General features: G+C 32.0%; 1 protein-coding gene across 1 annotated transcript in view; it reads right to left on the reverse strand.

The window, feature by feature from the left end:
* Nucleotides 1–1,819: 1,819 nt before the first annotated feature.
* The window catches only part of LOC147816819 (uncharacterized), an 81,474-nt gene continuing 71,177 nt past the window's right edge, over nucleotides 1,820–12,116 (reverse strand). The window contains exon 9 of the mRNA XM_087159499.1: nucleotides 1,820–9,328. The gene's annotated coding sequence lies outside the window, so the exon portion shown is untranslated. The remainder of the gene's footprint in view (nucleotides 9,329–12,116) is intronic.

The raw sequence follows: 12,116 nt of genomic DNA on the forward strand, positions 1-12,116 counted from the left end.
ATTTCTATATGCTCAAAAATTATTGTTTTAGTAGTTAGCATTTAATATTTTTGTTTCCAGGTGATAATATACAGAAATAAATTGTTCTTTTAATTATAAGTAAGCAAATAAATTAAAATGAGGCATAACAATTAATAAAATATATTATGACACTTTTATTAAATATGCACTAGTTGCATATTATTATCGAACAATAAGTAACTGTAAAAGTGTTCTTATATGCCCTTTTTTTACTTAACAGAAAGAGTTTAAAACTAAAATTAAAAAACGATGACAACCATTGCTGTATTTTTCTAACTCTAAATTTTTTTTATTATACTATAAGGAATACCAAGAAAATGTATGAATACTATATTTTTAAACAGAAATAATTTTTGACAGTGTCAAATTTGACAGCTAGTATCAGAAAAGTGTCGAACATTCAGCTCATTTCTTACTGAAAGCAGCAAATTTTTCATATCCTCTAGTTCTGATTTTTGAGATCTGTGTGCGGCGTGACGTCAGCTTTGAGTATGAAATGAACCAGCCCTTCTATATCCTCTTTTTAGCCCAAATTATTTTTACAAAAAGTAGCTCAAAACCGACATTTTCGGAAAAAATCTGAACTTCTTTTACAAATATGCGACTATTTTAAATTATATATTGCTGATCAACTATGGAGTAGTGTCTAGTCTTGTTATCGAATCAAAATCAAAATATCAGAAACAAAAAAAAACACAAACAAAAACGCGTGTAAATTGCCAAAGAGCAATAAATAAAAGCACAGGAAACCTATATGAATTTATAATGCAGCTGTCTGGAGCTGCATCAAAAAGTGAAAATTAATTTTCGTAATCGCGTGTCGTTATTCGCAACGCAGTGACAATATAGATGTCAAAATAGAATCTTTTGTTTTTTTTAAAGAAAGGAACAAATATATATGTCATTAAATATTAATATATATATATATATTTGTAAGAGAGAAATCTTAATAGTCTATTTAAACTTTACATCCCATAATTTTAGAAATCTAATTACTTCAAAAATTAAATTCATGCATCAAGTTTGTCAGAATATTATTACTCTACAATTTTAAATTCTTGTGTCGTAATGTAATATAAAAATATTGGAATTTGAAACCCCGTAAGGAAATGATCAGAAAAGGATCGTGATTGTACAGTTACTTATTAAGAGTGCCTGAGAATAATTATGTTACTGCAAAAGGCCGAAGTCTTGTAAATCTTAAGATTTATTGGTAAAACCTAGTATTTACGAAAGTAGCTTACTAAAAGCCCGAAGTTTGCTCTAATATAAAATTCGGACTTTCACCAAGCATTCTGATAAAACCTAAGATTTACCACCGCCTTCCAGCAAAAGCTCGAAACCAGTTATACCTAATGATAGAACTTTTCATTCGCAGATATATTATGTTCTGTTACGTTATAAGGGACCGCCACATCGTGGTGAATGAATTCACAAGCGCAACCCTCAACCTCAATGGGCAATATTGGGAACATCGGGAGCAATAGAAGAGGGCAAAATATTTATTTAATAATTATTAGAAGGAGAACAATCATCTCCATAAAATGTTTCGTTTTAGGGGATAAGGGAAATTTAAAAAGTTATAATTGGTCTGCTAATTAGGTTGAGGGAAAAAGTCCTACTCGCGAGATAGCAAAGGGAAAAACGTTAAAATGCTTAACACACACATAATACAGAACTTGAAAACCAAAATTGTAGATTAAAAGACAGGATGTGAGTATTAACGTGTGAGAAAGACCTTTTTGTCTAGAATAATAGTTTAAGAAAGAAATTTAGATAAATAAATAACATAAAGTGATTAATTGAAGCTCTTTATGTAGCACACACACCCATACATACTTACATACACAGCGAAAGAGGGTGAGATAGATACAGGACCAACATGAAGGAATTTAAATTATTAGCCAGGAAATTAGCTGAATATAAAAAATATTAGCCAAATTTCAAAATTCTTAGTCAAAGGCATTACATAAAGCGAAATATTTTATAAAATGCAAATTCAAAGGAAGAGTCATTTTGCAGTTGAGAAGAAAATGAGCAATGAATGGTGGTGAAATGATAATAAAATGCAAGTAATAAAGAGGATAATTTTAAAATATCAAATATCACTGCAGTAAATGTAAATGGAAAGTTGACACATCCCGGTTTCCTTCGCTAACTAGTTATCTTTAGTAAATTGAGTCTAATTCGATATTCAACCTAGAGCGAATATAGAACTTTTATTTTTAATAAAATAGACGTTTTATCAGTTAAACTCTCAGATCTGTTGTTATGACGCCAGCATTTATTTCACTCCCTCCCCCTCACTAACCCTGCACTCTGCAGAAACAAGAGAGGAGATCGAGTGAAGATAGACAGAACATAAAACTTCACATCGTTCTGCAGAGAAGGATTACTGAACTTCAGGTAGATCAAATTTTTTATTGCATGGACACGTTCTTTAAAAAAATCTTTCAAATTGTCACAACAGAACGTTTAAGGAAATCAGGAGGACTCGAGGTCTACAAACGCGATTAAATGCATCCTTTTGTTTGGAAGTTCTTAAAAGGTGCAATGAAACTTTTCTCGTGTTGTTCTAGGTACTCCCACTCTGACGATGGTTCTTCAGTTTTTTTCTCTCTCCAAGGATACAGAATAAACAGGAATTGAGTGGTCAACACTCATCTCATATGCTTATCACGATGGATCTGGATATGTTCCGCCATACTTAGGTTAAAATATCTAATAACTAAAAATGAGTAACACTGTATGATATTATACTATAATTTATTTTGTATATGCTAAACCAGTGTTGTAAGTAAAATATATTTTGTGTGGGCGTCATCTTTCACAACGAAAACAGGAATTTTTAGCAAGGTAGGGAAATATTAGGCTAAGCAATTAATCCTCTTCTGTGACATATACATATTTACACAGAGACTTAACACAAGGACATGCACGAACCTATGTAAACTTATTATACATCAAAGTTACCAGATACACAAAACAGAAATATATGACGGGTACAATAAAATGCATAAACAAATAATAAATATTAGGTGAATAACAAAAGTAGACAAGAAAGAAATATATTTTAACTAATGCAATGTGCGATACGGCTCGGTACTTATTTAACCTCGTTAATTAACATTCTTACTTATGTAGAGAAACTTAACACCATTTTCGCTGGCCATATGTTATAAAGATTAGGTAACATATGGCTAAATTAGTTCTTGTAGACTCGACAATGAACATATAACAGGTTTGAGTGGCGATAAATGGTTAGAGGGTTCGAGTCTAACATTAGAAAGTGGTTTAAAAAGTTAGCAGTTACTAAAGCGAGCAGTTTAAAAAAGCGTTCAAAAGGACACTGAAGTCGAATACTGTTCAAATGTTAGCAAGCTCGAATAATGATTAAATAATATTGGATTAGATTAATTACTAACGAAATGATAGTAGCTTCGGCAACCGTTAAATGGGTAATTGATTTAATGTATAAGTGGTCCAAATAATAGTGCGATCGAGCATTGCTTTGATATTAGGTATGAATAAAAGACTCCAGTTCATCAAAAGAAAATGATATAAAAAGCGATCACATGATAATAAGAACGAATAATGTTCGATTGATCACATGTGAGCGGGGTAGAGTACCGATAAATAGTTTATTGGTTAGAGTTTAACAAATGAGAATGGTTAAAAAGTTAGTATTTGGAGTGACTTAGAAAATCATTAAAAATATGAAATACCAGATACAAGCAAATCAAATGATAACAGAATTAAGTACTGTTGATTAATAGATTGTATCATTGATAATAGGGAACGAGTGATGCGCAAAGGTAAGTTAAAAACGTGCCAAATGATAGTATAATCAAGTAATGTTCAAATAATAGTAAGATTGAAAACTGATCATATGATAAAGGGTTCGATTATTGATCATATGAAAGCTGGTGTGAGTAACGATAAATAATTCAAGGTTAACAATTAAATGGTTTAGAAAAGTGCTCAAATTAAATGACCAAATGATGCGTTCAAATACTGATAATGAATGAGTGTGCTCTAGATTTTAAGAAATAATCATATAGTATCGTACATATAATAGCCGGTCGCATTATTGATTAAATGATAGAGGGCTCATACATAATTTAATTATAATAGGTTCAAGCACCATTAAATGGGTAGCGCGTTCGAGTATAGTATTAAAGAAAAGAAAATTTGTTCAAATGATAAGTTGATCATTTGATATTTAAATGAGCGTGGGTACCATTATTGATCACGTGATAGCAAGTTAGATTCATCTTATTAGTTAGTAAACCCCAGTTTAACAAAAGAGAGGATTATACCAGATAAATGTAATAACAGAGAAATCGAGTAATATACCAAAGATGGTAAATTCGATTACAGATCAAATAATAAGTTTGTGTACTGTTGATTGTTAATTTACGTCGCACTAGAACAGCACAATGGGCTATTGGCGACGGTCTGGGAAACATCCCGGAGGATGATCCGAAGACATGCCATCACAATTTTGATCCTCTGCGGAGGGGATGGCACCCCCGCTTCGGTAGCCCGACGACCTGCGCGCGAAGTCGAGCACTTTACGGTAGACAGTTTAACGAGGACCAATACCGCACACCCTCGGTCCCTACGCAGACTGATCCAAGTGGTGACCCACCCGCACACTGACCGCAGCCAGTGATGCTTGACTTCGGTGACCTGCTGGGAACCGTGTCTTAACGATCAGTCCACTGCGGGACTGTGTACTGTTGAAATGTTAGCGAAGTTAAACATTGATAAAATGTAGGGGTTATGGAACCGATATATACAGTGTCAGTTCAATTGCGAATATAAAGCGAGGATTTTGATCACAACTTGATCAGAATCAACTGTCATATAATCGATTTCAGAACTGACTCAATATCAGTATTTCACTTACAGGCATTTAATTTTTATTTGAATTCACTATCTTTTTATTAGCTCTCGAACCAACATACTTTTTTTAATCCCTCTCAAATCCCATATAATTTTATCAATACTTGTAACCAATATTTTTCGCGTTGTCGAACTTATCATTTGATCGGTACTTAAGTCACTTAACTTTCAATTTGTTCTCTAACACACTCTCTTTTAATTAATACTAATACACACCACTGATCCAACCAACTCTGCCCTTTGTCAATGCTGAAACTCACTTTCATTTCGTAAATTATTGAACCCACATTTGTACTTTCGATTCTGGAGCCTCCTTTTACTTGATCAGCAAATGAACTCTGGGAGATCTGATCATTATTACTTTAAATCGGTTCTGGAATAATTCGTTTGAGTGAGTAAATCAGTTGAACACTTCTGTAACTAAACTCTCTTGTTAGTGAGATCGAGCTTGTATTATGGCAAACTCGATTGTGGATCAAATCATCGAGTACCAATTAAAAGGTAGTGGGTTCAAATACTGTTGAAAAGACAACAGGTTTGAACAGCTGTTTAACGAGGCTTTGCATAAAATGTAGATTAGAGGACATATATATAATAGGTTGTTTGAGCAATGTTAAGGCGGTTCAGAAATTGATAAGATGATAGTGGGTTCGAGTATTAATCATATGATTTAAGGTTTGAAAGCTGATCACTGGAGTACAGTAAACATTTATTGATTCAATTCCTAATGGTTTGATTATTCGTTCGAGATTCTCTAAAGAGAATTGTTGGTTCGGATACTAGAACACGCAGCCATTTAATCAATTCTTATTTCCACTCTTTTGTTATTAAGACTCGAACGCAGTATCATTTGATGGATAATCGGTCTAATAACTTTTAATCGGTTATAGAACTCGCTATTATTAGACCGGTACTCAATCCTTCACCTATCAAATGGTACCCTAACTCATTCTCGAACCGACTTTCCTTAAAGTGATACTCTTATTCATTATTATTAGGTCAATAATCGAACCCGCTATCATTGGATCAATAGTTGAATACACATTTTGGTTATTGGAACTTGCTTCTGTTATCATTTTATGCCTTTTAAACAGTTATCGAAGCCTCTTTCATTTAAACACATTTCGAACCTTTTTTTTATATGGCCGGAGCCCACTATCATTTGATTAAGTCGCAATTTTTATCAAGCCACAAACGAACTTTCATTTGATAAGTATTTTCACCTACTGTTTAATCATTATATGCACCCGCTATCTATTTACTAGCACTCGAACCTACACAGTTTTCATCCGCTCTCAATACTCGTAACCCCTAGTTTCCAAATTCGCTTTTAATAGATCAGTACTCTAGTCCATTACCTCTCTCTTTTAATCATTACTCGAATTTTTCATCAATGCTGGAACCCACTATCATATGATCAATTATTGAACCTCCTATTACGTAACCAGAAATTGATCACACAATGATTTGATCATTACTCTAACCCATTTCTTTCAATCTGTTCTCGGTTGCGATATCTTTTGATCATATATCGAAAAATGGTGATTGATCAAAAGAAAGTGGGTGGCATTAATGAGCTAAAATTCTGAACAAAAACAATTGTCTGTTCGTAAATTTACCCAAATGGTAGAAATTTCTAACGCTAGTTTACAAACGAATCAAATAAGTACATATCTTAGTGGATTCGTGTATCGAACTAAACAGTAGGATTAATTTTTGATCTAATGCTAGTAAGTAAACGAGAAACTCATAGTCGATTCCAAGTCGTGAGTTTGATCAATACAGAGTAGGTTCGAGAAACGATTAAGAATAGTAGATTTGGGAACCAATATTAAAAAATATGATTAACCTTTCTAATAAAACGACACTGAATGTATACTTTGAGAGATTCTGTTAAAATTAATCAAATGATAGCAGTAAAAGCAGGGGTTTCATTATTTATTTAATGACCGTGGGTTCGAAACTGCTTAAATGATAGGGATTCAAGTAACTATAATAAGATAAATTCTTGTAATGCGGATCAAACTTAAGCGGATTCGAGCATATTCTATAATGATTAACGGAAAATAGAGTGTTCGATTATTAATCAAATGATAAGCAGTTCGTCAGTTCGAGTATTTAACTGAAGAGAGTTGAGAAAGTGTACAATTGTGAAATCCAGGTGTGTTTAAATAATAGTAAGCACTAATGTTAATCAAATGATAGCGGGTTCAGGTTGCGATTAAAATAATGGTATTGCGAGCATTGATCAATTGATAGTAGAATTTTGATCAAATTATTGTAGTAACCAGTGACGAAAATAAATAAAAGGTCCTATTATTAATCCAATGACAGTAAGATAGTGATCAAAAGAGAGTGAGTATACGAAAACTTATTGAAATAGAGCGAGTTCGATTTATTGAGTCAGTTCTGAAATCGATTAAATGACAGTTGATTCTGATCAAGTTGTGATCAAAATCCTCGCTTTATATTAGCAATTGAACTGACACTGTATGTATCGGTTCCATAAGCCCTACATTTTATCAATGTTTAACTTCGCTAACATTTCAACAGTACACAAACCTATTATTTGATCTGTAATCGAATTTACTATCTTTGGTATATTACTCGATCTCTCTGTTATTACATTTATCTGGTATAATCCTCTCTTTTGTTAAACTGGGGTTTACTAACTAATAAGATGAATCTAACTTGCTATCACGTGATCAATAATGGTACCCACGCTCATTTAAATATCAAATGATCGGCTTATCATTTGAAGAAATTTTCTTTTCTTTAATACTATACTCGAACGCGCTACCCATTTAATGGTGCTTGAACCTATTATAATTAAATTATGTATGAGCCCTCTATCATTTAATCAATAATGCGACCGGCTATTATATGTATGATACTATATGATTATTTCTTAAAATCTAGAGCACACTCATTCATTATCAGTATTTGAACGCATCATTTGGTCATTTAATTTGAGCACTTTTCTAAACCGTTTAATTGTTAACCTTGAATTATTTATCGTTACTCACACCAGCTTTCATATGATCAATAATCGAACCCTTTATCACATGATCAGTTTTCAATCTTACTATTATTTGAACATTACATGATTATGCTATCATTTGGCACGTTTTTAACTTACCTTTGCGCATCACTCGTTCCCTATTATCAATGATACAATCTATTATTCAACAGTATTTAATTCTGTTATCATTTGATTTGCTTGTATCTGGTATTTCATATTTTTAATGATTTTCTAAGTCACTCCAAATACTAACTTTTTAACCATTCTCATTTGTTAAACTCTAACCAATAAACTATTTATCGGTACTCTACCCCGTTCACATGTGATCAATCGAACATTATTCGTTCTTATTATCATGTGATCGCTTTTTATATCATTTTCTTTTGATGAACTGGAGTCTTTTATTCATACCTAATATCAAAGCAATGCTCTATCGCACTATTATTTGGACCACTTATACATTAAATCAATTACCCATTTAACGGTTGCCGAAGCTACTATCATTTCGTTAGTAATTAATCTAACCCAATATTATTCGAGCTTGCTAACATTTGAACAGTATTCGACTTCAGTGTCCTTTTGAACGCTTTTTTAAACTGCTCGCTTTAGTAACTGCTAACTTTTTAAACCACTTTCTAATGTTAGACTCGAACCCTCTAACCATTTATCGCCACTCAAACCTGTTATATGTTCATTGTCGAGTCTACAAGAACTAATTTAGCCATATGTTACCTAATCTTTATAACATGTGGCCAGCGAAAATGGTGTTAAGTTTCTCTACATAAGTAAGAATGTTAATTAACGAGGTTAAATAAGTACCGAGCCGTATCGCACATTGCATTAGTTAAAATATATTTCTTTCTTGTCTACTTTTGTTATTCACCTAATATTTATTATTTGTTTATGCATTTTATTGTACCCGTCATATATTTTTGTTTTGTGTATCTGGTAACTTTGATGTATAATAAGTTTACATAGGTTCGTACCTGTCCTTGTGTTAAGTCTCTGTGTAAATATGTAGTGAAAGAATTGAAATCCTTGTGAATTACTTAGAATATGTCACAGAAGAGGATTAATTGCTTAGCCTAATATTTCCCTACCTTGCTAAAAATTCCTGTTTTCGTTGTGAAAGATGACGCCCACACAAAATATATTTTACTTACATCACTGGTTTAGCATATACAAAATAAATTATAGTATAATATCATACAGTGTTACTCATTTTTAGTTATTAGATATTTTAACCTAAGTATGGCGGAACATATCCAGATCCATCGTGATAAGCATATGAGATGAGTGTTGACCACTCAATCCCTGTTTATTCTGTATCCTTGGAGAGAGAGAAAAACTGAAGAACCATCGTCAGAGTGGGAGTACCTAGAACAACACCAGAAAAGTTTCATTACACCTTTTAATAACTTCCAAACAAAAGGATGCATTTAATCGCGTTTGTAGACCTCGAGTCCTCCTGATTTCTTTAAACGTTCTGTTGTGACAATTTGAAAGATTTTTTTAAAGAACGTGTCCATGCAATAAAAAAATTTGATCTACCTGAAGTTCAGTAATCCTTCTCTGCAGAATGATGTGAAGTTTTATGTTCTGTCTATCTTCACTCGATCTCCTCTCTTGTTTCTGCAGAGTGCAGGGTTAGTGAGGGGGAGGGAGTGAAATAAATGCTGGCGTCATAACAACAGATCTGAGAGTTTAACTGATAAAACGTCTATTTTATTAAAAATAAAAGTTCTATATTCGCTCTAGGTTGAATATCGAATTAGACTCAATTTACTAAAGATAACTAGCTAGCGAAGGAAACCGGGATGTGTCAACTTTCCATTTACATTTACTGCAGTGATATTTGATATTTTAAAATTATCCTCTTTATTACTTGCATTTTATTATCATTTCACCACCATTCATTGCTCATTTTCTTCTCAACTGCAAAATGACTCTTCCTTTGAATTTGCATTTTATAAAATATTTCGCTTTATGTAATGCCTTTGACTAAGAATTTTGAAATTTGGCTAATATTTTTTATATTCAGCTAATTTCCTGGCTAATAATATAAATTCCTTCATGTTGGTCCTGTATCTATCTCACCCTCTTTCGCTGTGTATGTAAGTATGTATGGGTGTGTGTGCTACATAAAGAGCTTCAATTAATCACTTTATGTTATTTATTTATCTAAATTTCTTTCTTAAACTATTATTCTAGACAAAGAGGTCTTTCTCACACGTTAATACTCACATCCTGTCTTTTAATCTACAATTTTGGTTTTCAAGTTCTGTATTATGTGTGTGTTAAGCATTTTAACGTTTTTCCCTTTGCTATCTCGCGAGTAGGACTTTTTCCCTCAACCTAATTAGCAGACCAATTATAACTTTTTAAATTTCCCTTATCCCCTAAAACGAAACATTTTACGGTGATGATTGTTCTCTTTCTAATAATTATTAAATAAATATTTTGCCCTCTTCTATTGCTCCCGATGTTCCCAATATTGCCCATTGAGGTTGAGGGTTGCGCTTGTGAATTCATTCACCACGATGTGGCGGTCCCTTATAACGTAACAGAACATAATATATCTGCGAATGAAAAGTTCTATCATTAGGTATAACTGGTTTCGAGCTTTTGCTGGAAGGCGGTGGTAAATCTTAGGTTTTATCAGAATGCTTGGTGAAAGTCCGAATTTTATATTAGAGCAAACTTCGGGCTTTTAGTAAGCTACTTTCGTAAATACTAGGTTTTACCAATAAATCTTAAGATTTACAAGACTTCGGCCTTTTGCAGTAACATAATTATTCTCAGGCACTCTTAATAAGTAACTGTACAATCACGATCCTTTTCTGATCATTTCCTTACGGGGTTTCAAATTCCAATATTTTTATATTACATTACGACACAAGAATTTAAAATTGTAGAGTAATAATATTCTGACAAACTTGATGCATGAATTTAATTTTTGAAGTAATTAGATTCCTAAAATTATGGGATGTAAAGTTTAAATAGACTATTAAGATTTCTCTCTTACAAATATATATATATATATTAATATTTAATGACATATATATTTGTTCCTTTCTTTAAAAAAAACAAAAAACAATAGATTCTATTTTGACATCTATATTGTCACTGCGTTGCGAATAACGACACGCGATTACGAAAATTAATTTTCACTTTTTGATGCAGCTCCAGACAGCTGCATTATAAATTCATATAGGTTTCCTGTGCTTTTATTTATTGCTCTTTGGCAATTTACACGCGTTTTTGTTTGTGTTTTTTTTTGTTTCTGATATTTTGATTTTGATTCGATAACAAGACTAGACACTACTCCATAGTTGATCAGCAATATATAATTTAAAATAGTCGCATATTTGTAAAAGAAGTTCAGATTTTTTCCGAAAATGTCGGTTTTGAGCTACTTTTTGTAAAAATAATTTGGGCTAAAAAGAGGATATAGAAGGGCTGGTTCATTTCATACTCAAAGCTGACGTCACGCCGCACACAGATCTCAAAAATCAGAACTAGAGGATATGAAAAATTTGCTGCTTTCAGTAAGAAATGAGCTGAATGTTCGACACTTTTCTGATACTAGCTGTCAAATTTGACACTGTCAAGAATTATTTCTGTTTAAAAATATAGTATTCATACATTTTCTTGGTATTCCTTATAGTATAATAAAAAAAATTTAGAGTTAGAAAAATACAGCAATGGTTGTCATCGTTTTTTAATTTTAGTTTTAAACTCTTTCTGTTAAGTAAAAAAAGGGCATATAAGAACACTTTTACAGTTACTTATTGTTCGATAATAATATGCAACTAGTGCATATTTAATAAAAGTGTCATAATATATTTTATTAATTGTTATGCCTCATTTTAATTTATTTGCTTACTTATAATTAAAAGAACAATTTATTTCTGTATATTATCACCTGGAAACAAAAATATTAAATGCTAACTACTAAAACAATAATTTTTGAGCATATAGAAATGCATATAATACACGTCCTCATAAATATTGGAAATTAAGGCGTTATAATTAAAACGCATAAATATTTTCAATAATATCATTAAAATATATCGTGGAAAAATTTATAAGCATTAATGTCTTTTATTTTTTAAATTCAGGATTTTATTTTCCTCGATCAGGATTTCTTTCTTCTTTGAAGATC

The sequence above is a fragment of the Parasteatoda tepidariorum genome, chromosome 1, assembly GCF_982258835.1.
Source record: "Parasteatoda tepidariorum strain Cologne lab strain chromosome 1, Ptep-v5.0, whole genome shotgun sequence".
Taxonomy (NCBI): Eukaryota; Metazoa; Arthropoda; class Arachnida; order Araneae; family Theridiidae; genus Parasteatoda; species Parasteatoda tepidariorum.